This window comes from Lampetra fluviatilis, chromosome 8 (assembly GCF_964198595.1).
Source record: "Lampetra fluviatilis chromosome 8, kcLamFluv1.1, whole genome shotgun sequence".
Classification (NCBI taxonomy): domain Eukaryota; kingdom Metazoa; phylum Chordata; class Hyperoartia; order Petromyzontiformes; family Petromyzontidae; genus Lampetra; species Lampetra fluviatilis.
In genome coordinates, this window is record NC_136282.1 from 11677322 (window position 1) to 11688795 (window position 11474).

Below are 11474 nucleotides of genomic sequence, written 5' to 3' on the forward strand. Positions count from 1 at the left end.
CAGATTGATTGGCAAATCGTTCTACAAAACAAAATACCGTCTATTCACGAGAGAGAACCTCTCGCTCCATGCAACTGCACACCTCTTGTCAACGATTTCCGTTTTGGGAATGAATTGCACTCTGCAATTAAATCGCGCAACCTTCGAAAGAATCGTCCTACAATGTTCCAATGCTTTGGGATTAATCAGGCAGCGTTCACATATTTTTTTTATCCTCTACGTGGAAATGTATAATCACACATTGTCGATGCAAATGAATGATACTGAGCCAGACGGAAATCTCATGACAATTATGAATTATAACATATCGGCCCCCCTTCACTGACCACACTCACACACAAGACGGGATGGTCTACGGGTAAACCACGCAAGCTAACAAGACCCCCGGCCTCACGCCACGTACCCACACGCAGCAAACACCTCGATTGCACAAGACAACGGGGATCATCATTGAGTGCCACCGTGTATACTGGTCTGTACTCTGCTGTACAACCTGATTACTGATTGGCACGGTTCAAATTAGACGTCACTTCAATGTGGCGATGCCAGCAGATAGACAAACCGTTAACAACCCGCCCTATAGATCAGGTTGGGTTGTTTTTAAATCCTTTATATTAAGTTCGCTTGCTTGCTTAGGACCGTGCAAATCTTTCGGTCGTTTTTTAACCCACTTCCCGTGATCCAATCGAGCTGACATTTTCTACACAGACTCGTTGTGCGTGACAATGTTCGTGCTATTTTTTTTCCAAAATTTTACACTTTTTAGGACAAAAATGCTATATTTAATTACCAATTGCTTAATGGTGCAATGCAATCATCTGACCCATAGGTGCCAGCCATCTCAAGCCAGAGGACGAGAGGACTCTAGCCGCCACGCATATAAAGTATTTATAGTGAAAAACTTTGTTTTTACGGGTTATACTTATTTTACAATTGTAGACGAACTTCTTCAGTCAAGCCTCGTTGAACCGATGCCATCCACCCGTTTACTTTTTCATTAAGTACGTGAACTCTATTGCAGCATTTCCGCCAGGTGGCGCACGAATATATATTATCTGATAGATACTGTCGTCGTTTCAAAGGTCAACCACCCATACTATATCACACCCTCGGATGGGATGACCTGCCGTCCTCCACCATGCACATGTTTCCCACCCATAACCAACACCTCCTCTTCCTAAATCCCCATCATGGGAATGTGGAATTCCCTCCCTTGGCTATGGCACACGAAGAGATGTCAGCACAGTTCCACGAAAGTCACAATTACTATTTTATGTTAAACTTTTACCTAAGTGGATGCATATGAGCCAAATTTTCATAATACTCTGGGAACACACAACACGTGCGCACTCCCCACAAATTTGGCTCAAAAGTTTTAGTAGCCTCGGGCCCACCAGTCCATGAACGACGCTGCAATATGTTCCCAGAGTGATCTCTCCTACGGGGATCGCTGTGCCCCGATGGAATTTTACCTACTCTGAGTAGGCTCAGTCGTCAATCATTTGCCTTTTCAGAACTTAAATTTCGATTTAAAGCTTTCGTGACTGCAGAGATTCATCTTCTTGGTTCTTTCGGTAAAGTCCCGTAGAAGGGAAATAATAAAATAATAAAATAAAGCATAATAAAATTATTCTCACGACGTTTCGGCCACAACGCAAGCAGCTGTCCTCAGGTGAAGAACAGGTCTGTCGGGAAGACAGCGTCTGAATGAAACACCACCAGGCTTGCCAGCGTATATTTATGCTGGGTTGGAGGGGGAAGAGCGCCTTGACAAAAGAATTTGCATATCAAGAGTAATTTAGCATATTTATGGGAAATGCAGATATGGGATTAGTCACTACTTCTACGTGACTTTACCGAAAGAACCAAGAAGATTTTCAGAACTTGTCTACGAAGGTTGAAAACATTTTGGAAACATTATGGGAACCTCATTTGCCAGTAAAAATATGATAATTGGTTTTTTACCCTTCTATCTGGCAACAAAACTGACACCTTTTTACAAGGAGTCATGTTTGCATAGACCGCAATACCTGCAGTCATAATACAAACAAAAGACATAACTCTGATAATGTGCACTGTCCTTGAAGTTGATTGGTCCACACCCGAGACAGCTTTCCTTAGAGCCTAGTCTCACATGGGTTGGACCAGATGACGCCAAAAGGCGCACAACTCAAAGACAATGCACCATCAGAGTATGAGAGCTCGGGGCAAGCATCTACACTATGGGAACCTCATTTGCCAGTAGAAGGGTAAAAAACCAATTATCATATTTTTACTGGCAAATGAGGTTCCCATAGTGTAGATGCTTGCCCCGAGCTCTCATACTCTGATGGTGCATTGTCTTTGAGTTGTGCGCCTTTTGGCGTCATCTGGTCCAACCCATGTGAGACTAGGCTCTAAGGAAAGCTGTCTCGGGTGTGGACCAATCAACTTCAAGGACAGTGCACATTATCAGAGTTATGTCTTTTGTTTGTATTATGACTGCAGGTATTGCGGTCTATGCAAACATGACTCCTTGTAAAAAGGTGTCAGTTTTGTTGCCAGATAGAAGGGTAAAAAACCAATTATCATTTTGGAAACATGTATGCATTTGCTCTGCCTGTGCACATCTATAACGGCCGGTGGGAGCGGGGGGGGAATGATCATTCTCATAAAGATGTTCCAATATGAAAAAAAATGTTAGTATTAATTTGCGTTGCTAGTAGAGACTTTGCCATGACAAAACCGGGCAAATAACGACAGGCTTACCCAGGGCCTCCCCAGCAGAGCCGTTACCTGAACCCCGTTGTCTCATCAGGGCCTACGGACGTACTTCGGGACACCTGGCGCGAGAGCTTCTGTCGTTGTCAATACTTAATGCCTCGTTGGACAAGCGCATGGTTAGAAAGCGTTACATTATCCACGTATACATGCATGTGTTTTCTTCTTCATTATGAAGTAACGTAATTTACGGCACAATAGAACTTCTGTGTGTTTTTTTTAAGACGAGCCTGAGTGTTGGAACACTTAGAGGTCCACGCTGGAACATTACGTGTCCAATACAATGAATCCCGCGTGTCATCCTTTATACACAGTCCTGTATTTATTATACATTAAAATATATATTTCCATCCTGAGCTGGGGAAGCAATCAACCATCATCCCCATGCCGGGCCAATTTTATATGATTTACTTATGACCCTCTGAGCCCCAATAATGCTCACAATGGCCGTGTTTCACGAACCGTGCTCTAAAGAGAGCAGACTTTTTCCTTAAAATAAAATCTTGTCAGGGTCAAATTGGTCCTTGAATTCTCCTGAAAATGTCTTCAATTTTCAACCCCCCCCCCTAAAAGCAATGAATGTGTATTGGCTCTGAGTGACAAACGTGCTGCTTTAACTCAACTATTTTCTCAAGCGATGCCTGTTCATAATGAAGTGCTTCAGAAGCGTGCCAGTAAATATATCATAACATTTGAATTAGCACACTTCTCCATAAGACAGTGACACATTTATCCCCATGCCCTTACAGTATTCAATTCCAGAATACCTATCTTTCCTCTGCCTGTTACCGACTGCTTCTCTCTCTCTCTCTATCGCTGTTTGTGTACAGGTCCCAGAGATGAGGTTGCAAAATAAATCCAACTTGTACTACACGAAAACATTCAACTGTTAAAGCTGTTGCTGGGTTCATCACCAATAAATATTCCTTTTTTTTCATCATGTCACAGCCTCTTAATGGCCAGTTACTAAGCGACAGCCATCCTGGTGTACACTGCGAGCAGAGTAACCTAAGAGGATTACCAGTACCTGCCTCTTGGTAATCTAATTACAGTATTCATTACGCCCCAACAATATTTGCATTAGCATGCATCATGGCCAGCATCAGGGAAACACAATTATTCGTGTTTTGTCTGTAGCTAGTGTTTGGTGTCGAGCTTACGAAGCATATATATATCAGGTGAAACACTGGGTAGGTTCGTTCCCGCTCCATCAGATATATCGTCGATTCGCGCTCTTTAGACGCATGGCACGTGCGTTTGACAACTACGGGGTACACATAAAACCGGGACATTTAATTTAACGAAGAATCTCTCACAATACCAGAAGATGGGGAAGACTACTTGTAAACCCAGTGATGTGCTATTACGCAACTGACAAAAAAACGGGACATTTAATATCCCGGGAACACTTACAGATTTCCCAAAAACGACTACCGGTATCTAAAAAAAAACCAGGTGGTAAACTGTAGTCACACACTTGGACTAATCCACCCCTGTTCTTAAAACACTAGTGGTCAACATTTCAACATCCTAAAGTCGCCACAGACATCATCTCAAGCGGACGTCCCTCACTGATCTGCTCAAGACCCCGCGGGTGCCCCCGCCTTTTCTGCATCCATCAAATCACCAATGACTCTGCACCTGCTACTCTCAACGAGACGATCGGGAGAGTGCCATGCGCAGAGGTCACCGCGGATAAATGCCATGGACCGCCGCTATCCAAGCGAACTGAGTCATTTCCACAGCATTTACGCGACTAGGAATCGGCCCAAACTGAAGTATAAAAAAGGTGGCCAAACTGTCAGTTTATTTAGCCCAATATATATTTGAGGGCCCCTAATTGAAGCGTAATTAATGCCCGATTACACATTTCATTAACACGGTTCAGTTGGGTCATTGCGGAGTGGTAATCATTTTAGAAACGTTCTCTGGAACTCATAGAGACTCGAGAACATCTGATGAACATTATGATTGTACCATATTGTAACTGCTCAACGGTTACAATGATCAATTTGCTCAGATTCCAATGCAGCATTTCAAAATAATGCTGCTGATGGTGATGATGATCGCAATGATGCTGAGGACGCTAGAGATAATACTGAAATTAGAATAATAATGTCGACGGTAACAGTGATGCTTGTGATGACACAGCCAACAATTGTGGGATGATTAATATGAAGTAAACTGACCGTCAAGAATCCTGTAGTTCTGTGGCTCTTAACCTGTGGTGCACCCAACCCCTGGTGGTGCGAGATGCCCTTTCTGAGAACCAAACGGGTGCAGGCTGCAGTGCAGGTTATTAACCACTGCTGTAGTTGGTACACCTTATGTAATGTAACTGCTGACAGACAGTTTTTTTACTCTGTTTTTCCCTAGTCCACGGCATGTCAATTGCGTAATGGGGCTATTAAAGACATCATTTGAGGACTGCAATGGTAATTGCCTCTGTCTCATTTGAAAAGCACCCTCATACACTGTCGTGTATGCGATTGAACGGCTTCCCCATTTTCAGGCTGGCGTATTTGGAGATGTGTAATCAATTGCAATTACCGTCATCTGGCAAACGCAGTATGTCACGTGGCGTGAGTTTGTAAAATTCGTAAGGCCAGTTGTTCTCTCTGTGTTTGGAGGTCACGTAAGGGTGCCCTCTGGATTGAGGTGTACATTCAATATGCAGACGTTTGGTGGAACCGGTGACATGATATCTGTTCTCATACCTTCTGGTGCCCAGATGTGTTTCTTTCTTCCTTTAAATATATGAGGATTTGTCTTTTTTTAGATTGACACATGCTGTTATGGTTACAATTTGGCAGGTATGGAGACTGCTCAGTTTGTCTTGACCAACAGACAGCACATTTTGTGTAAACATTGACCAGAAATAACTGTCGATTATTGAGCGTACCTGTGACGTTACATGTAAAGCTTGCGACATAATAATTGTGTCGTCAAATGTTCCAATCACAATTAAACAACTTCTTCCAATGTTGTAGTGTTTTGTTTCATGTATTCAGGAATGTGAATTCCCTTGCAACTTAGTTTTATTGTAAATACATGTTTTATTTTTTTACACATTCCTGCGGAGGGAGGTGGTAGGAACGTTGGGTTACTCGGTCAATGGCCAGGGTCAACGGCGGCGTGGTGTATTCCGCAAATATGCCCGACTGTGAGGGCGGGCACAAGCCGGCGTGAGTAGGTTAAACGTTGAGTTGTATAAGGACACCACGGGGTGACCAGCCCCTCCCCACCCAGCCCCTCCCCACCCTCCCCTCTCCACCAAGCCCCACCCCTCCCATTTTGGATGCACGACGGATGGACGGACACAATAATCCCCTGTGGACTGGTGTAACCAGGAGGTTCCTACCAGTATCAATCTTGCTTGCACGTGCCTCTCCTTTCACCGTGGCACGCAAGAAACATGTTGGTGCTTAAAATAGTTTAGATTAATAGATGATTTGTCGACTATAAATGTCCACACATGATAAGCCATTTCGATGAGCTGCCGTGTGTAGCCAGGTTGCCTCTGAAAAAAGAGCTAAGAGCTCAGTGGTCTTTACCTGGTGAATAAAAGTTTAATTTAGTACTGGCCACTTAAATTTCGATGTAAAGCTTTCGTGATTGCAGGGATTCATCTTCTATTTTATTATTCCCATTCTACGTGACTTTACCAAAAGAACCAAGAAGACTGGCCACTTAGTTGATCATTCTTTGCTGGAAAACCCACAGGCCTAGTTCAAGCTGCTTGGTCAGAATCCCCTTTGTTCTCCATCTCTCTCTTTTCCATTGGCAGTGACATCATCCCCAACATGTGGGTCCAGACACGAGAACACACAGGGGACTCGATGAGACTCATCATCAGAGTGCGGCCTGATAAACTGACCCTTGTCCATTATCGTAGTGTTGCAATCCCAAGCAAACCGACTTAAATCAATGATGTGTACTAATAATGGAGAAGCTGTAACTGTCATTTTTCACTGGTCATGTTAATTGCACATATATGTGATGTAGACAAGCTCTCGCCAAGAATTATATCAGCCGCTGACAACCTCTCCTCATCATCAGAAACAAAGCCTGCCTCTCTCTCTCTCTGGCACAGGACCTGCCAAACTCCATGGCAAGTCTTTCCTCAAAATGATTGCCCTCAAAATGTCTGCCCAGAGTTTTATTTTCAGACATCAAACGTCACCTATCCTTTTCATGCTTCAAATCACCATTCGTACCATCCTGTCCATCCCCTCCAAATCAACACGCCTTTGCACAGACAATATAAGCTTATCTGCACGAAGTCAAACAGTCAACACTGCCAAACTGTGCTTAATAATTGGACCAATGTAAACATTGCTTCAATTATTAAACTCATTAACCGATAATTCCCCCCCCCCCCCATCGAACACTCCTCCATCCACAAAGCCTGTGTCTCAACCGCTTAATTCAAGTATTACGGTACATAGTTTCATCATGCTTTGCCGTGGAGCATAATGGGGCAAAATAAAAATAAAATACTGTATAAGCAGAACTCCAATCTGTCGACGTATAAATAAAATTGCGTTTTTTTTTATCCATCAGCCAAGTGGCTTTCCAGATCAATACCGTCTAGGCCAGGGGTCTGCAACCTTTAAGACATAAAGAGCCACTTGGACCCGTTTCCGAAGGAAAAAATAAACTGGGAGCCGCAAAACCATTGCAACATTTAAAACAAATATAACACTGCATATATTGTTTCTTACCTTATTGCTATATACAGGATCGTGCAGTCAGCTGTCAATCTGAATAAAAAAAGGACTTTTTCACTTAACAATGTAAAATATATTTTTGCAAATTAATAGCTAAATTACCTGGTTAATGGGATTTTTGCTCCTGAACCTCAGTGCACAGTGTCTGCACATCAGGGCTGTAAGACGTCACCTTCATTTTCACACAGGCTTGCAAGCTGTCATCTGTGAGGCGTGATCGATGTTTGTTTTTAATATAGTTCATGTTGGAGAAGACCTGCTCACATACATATGTGGAGCCGAAGATCGACAGGACTCCAAATGCATACTTTTCATGTTTATATAAGTGTTGGGGATGGCATTCCATGTTTCGAATACAAGTTTGTCCTGTTTGGGAAGGTTTTCAATATCACTCCATTTATGATTCTGAGCCAGAATGGCCTTCTGACGGGCAACATCCTCAAGAGTAGCGGTCAAGCATTTGAACTTGGACACCCATATATCTTTGTCGGCTATATCGGCCAGTTCCATCTCAAGATCAGGTTGACTTACACCTGCAAATGCAGTCATATTCAATAGGGATGGATCGATCGCCAGGGGAGTGACAGGGAAGGATAATGTCGTTTTTTCCTCTCTGAACTCACAGAATCGTTTCCCAAACGAACTTTGCATTGTGGTGATTGCAGACTTGAAATATTCCAAATTTATCGTATCATGACTTTGTTTGAACTCTCTCAAAGAGGGAAAGTGAGACAGTGTACCTCTCTGTAAATCTTTGACAAACACTGTCAACTTGCGCTCGAATGCCAAAACCTCCTCCAGCATGTGCAGGGCTGTGCCTCCTTTCCCCTGAAGGGTTGTATTTAGCGTGTTTAGATGTGCTGTCATGTCTACCATAAAATGTAATTTTTCCAGCCACTCTGGCTGTTCCAGCTCAGCAAAGGTGAGCTCTTTGCTGCCCAGGAAGGTTTTTACTTCTTCCAAACATGTGACAAAGCAACGGCAACGTTATTGCCTGTCACCGGGCGGGCAGTGTGGAGCGGAGCGGCGACCTGTCAGCAGCGGCAACGCCAGAGCAGGTGTCACAGTGCGCCTCCTCCCCTCGCTAGCATCCGCCCCGGAGCCGCGGTCAAGGTTCAAAAGAGCCGCATGCGGCTCCGGAGCCGCAGGTTGCCGACCCCTGGTCTAGGCTTATGGACAAAACTATTGTTCTCTGAGAAAAGTCGCTTATCCCCCCCCCCCCCCCTTAGCCAGAGAGATTCCTTATTATCAAACACAATGGAAACAAAGACATTTATCCCCAGTCCCCTTACACAATAGCCCCCAGAAGCGGTGTTTTACTTTCCCAAAATTTAAACGCATTCTTTAAACAACCTTCCGTGTTATTCCCTTGCTATTTAAGATACCCGAGTCATCTATATTTGGCACATATTCATGCAATTGTGTTTATATTTGTGTCAACGTATGTGCATTATTATTTATCTACATCATTCTAATTACTCACAAACCACCACGAAAACACGACATTTGGTGCAATGTGACTGCACTGCAACGAAAGGGCTCCGTGGTGTTAGTGAAGAGCTCTTGCCTCTAACATGAGGCAGCATTTGTTTAACAGACCACTCTGCTAATGAGTGAGAGAAATCTGAAACCAGTCCAGAGTTTGCCGGGTGAAACAAATGCTATTGTGTTTTTTTACATTCAGAAGGCCCATAAACGTGGCGTAATAAACGTTGCTATTTTTGGTATTTAAAGCTTTCGTGACTGCAGGGATTCATATTCTTGGTTCTTTCGGTAAAGTCACGTAGAAGGGAAATAATAAAAAAATACATATATAAAACAATAAAACATTTCTCACGACGTTTCGACTGCAACGCAAGCAATCACATGGATTTCACACCTGATGATGATTGCTTGTGTTGCAGTCGAAACGTCGTGAGAATTTTTATTGTTTTATGTTTTTATTATTTTATTATTTCCCTTGTACGTGACTTTACCGAAAGAACCAAGAATATAAACGTTGCTATGTTGTTAACATTTTTTAAACATTGTTAGTACTGTCTCAACTGTACATATTATCCGTTTCATACCTCCTCCTGTCTTGATTTTCCTATGAGCGTAACGTTCGTTGAGCATGTAAAATGTAATCAATTCCGTGAGACAATTTTACGTATGAATCCTGAGCATGAGAATATATTATAAGCAATAATTAATTGCATGCCTACTGAATGAACATTTAACAAAGCATGTACTGTACTTGTATAGTGAATTTTACTTGGTTATAAATAACATAAATGAATGAATGGACTCACTGTGTTAGGCTCTCAATATAGGCTGAGTAGACCTTGGGGAGGGCCAATGCTAGGCTCACATTTAGACTTTGAATGCATCTCACTGCTGAATGAATGCCTACCTGCGCATGCCCACGTCGTCAAGCTGGGCAGTGAGAGGTCGTGACGACGGCGAGCATAGACGCGTGAGAGAATACACAGCTCAACAATGGATCTGCCCAACACGTGAGCCCTGTAGCATAGACCAACTTGTGGTGCATGTTGGTAGCCAGCCAAGAAATATATGTATTGCCACATTTGTATTGTCTCTTCTGTATATGACTGTCTTTTATTTATAGTGTGACTCCAATCGCATCTCACTTCATAAATATAATAAAGACATCTATTTTTAGGCACATTATGCACATGCCCCATTTTTTATGTACAGCGTCTCATTTAGACGCTATTGTGTTTAATTCCAAATGTTGTTTTTCAGTGTCCATGTTTCTGACCCCTGACCATCGGAGTCCAGTTTTCCATGGAAGTCCAGTTTAACATGGAAGTCCAGTTCACCATGGGAGTCCAGTTTTTCCATGGGAGTCCAGTTCACCATGGGAATCCAGTTTTTCCATGGGAGTCCAGTTTACCATGGAAGTCCAGTTCACCATGGGAGTCCAGTTTACCATGGAAGTCCAATTTACCATAGGAGTCCAGTTTACCATGGGAGTCCAGTTTAACATGAAAGTCCAGTTCACCATGGAAGTCCAGTTTAACATCGAAGTCCAGTTCACCATGGAAGTCCAGTTTAACATGGAAGTCCAGTTCACCATGGAAGTCCAGTTTACCATGGAAGTCCAGTTCACCATGGGAGTCCAGTTCACCAAGAAAATCCAGTTTAACATGGAAGTCCAGTTTACCATGAAAGTCCAGTTCACCATGGAAGTCCAGTTTACCATGGGAGTCCAGTTCACCATGGGAGTCCAGTTTACCATGGTCGATGGAGGGTTGGAGGAAGAATGCAATATAATGGGTTTCTCTGCACTCTCCTCTGTTGTCCACCACGTGCATTGCACCGGGCGTTCTGCAAGGTGGTCATCCATTCGAGTCCTATCCAGGCTAGATCGCTGGTGTTCATCTGTGAATCCAAGTCCCACTTCACGCCCGGTTGTGTAAACCATTCGCCACATTGTCACGAGTCAGGATTTCAGCGATCCGATCAGTGCAGTAGCGGCCTCTAGTGGCTGGAGGAGTCACTTCGACCAAATACGACCGTTGTACAAGTCACGTACCAATCCAAAAAAAACCCATACATTTCTACACAAGTCATAATCGATATAATCTATTATGAGATAAAAATATATTATGATGGAACATTACCACACCACACCCTTTCCACGAAGATGGCACACATTTAAATATATGTATGAAGATAGATGTGATGGTATTGGTTGCGAAAGTCTCTTGAAATGATAATTGTTTTTTTACCCTTCTATCTGGCAACAAAACTGACACCTTTTTTACAAGGAGTCATGTTTCTTGAAATGCATTCGTTAATCCCCCCCCTCCACTTCGCTCTAGAAGGGCTCAAAAGTGATGTCACCACATCTACCCCTCTATTTAAGGAACGAAACACGAGGATTTCTCCACAAATCTGGCTGTCGCCTGATGATGCTGGTTCTAATTACTGGCGAAACATTGTACTCAAGATTGTAAATGTTGTGGCTTTGCTCTCCCA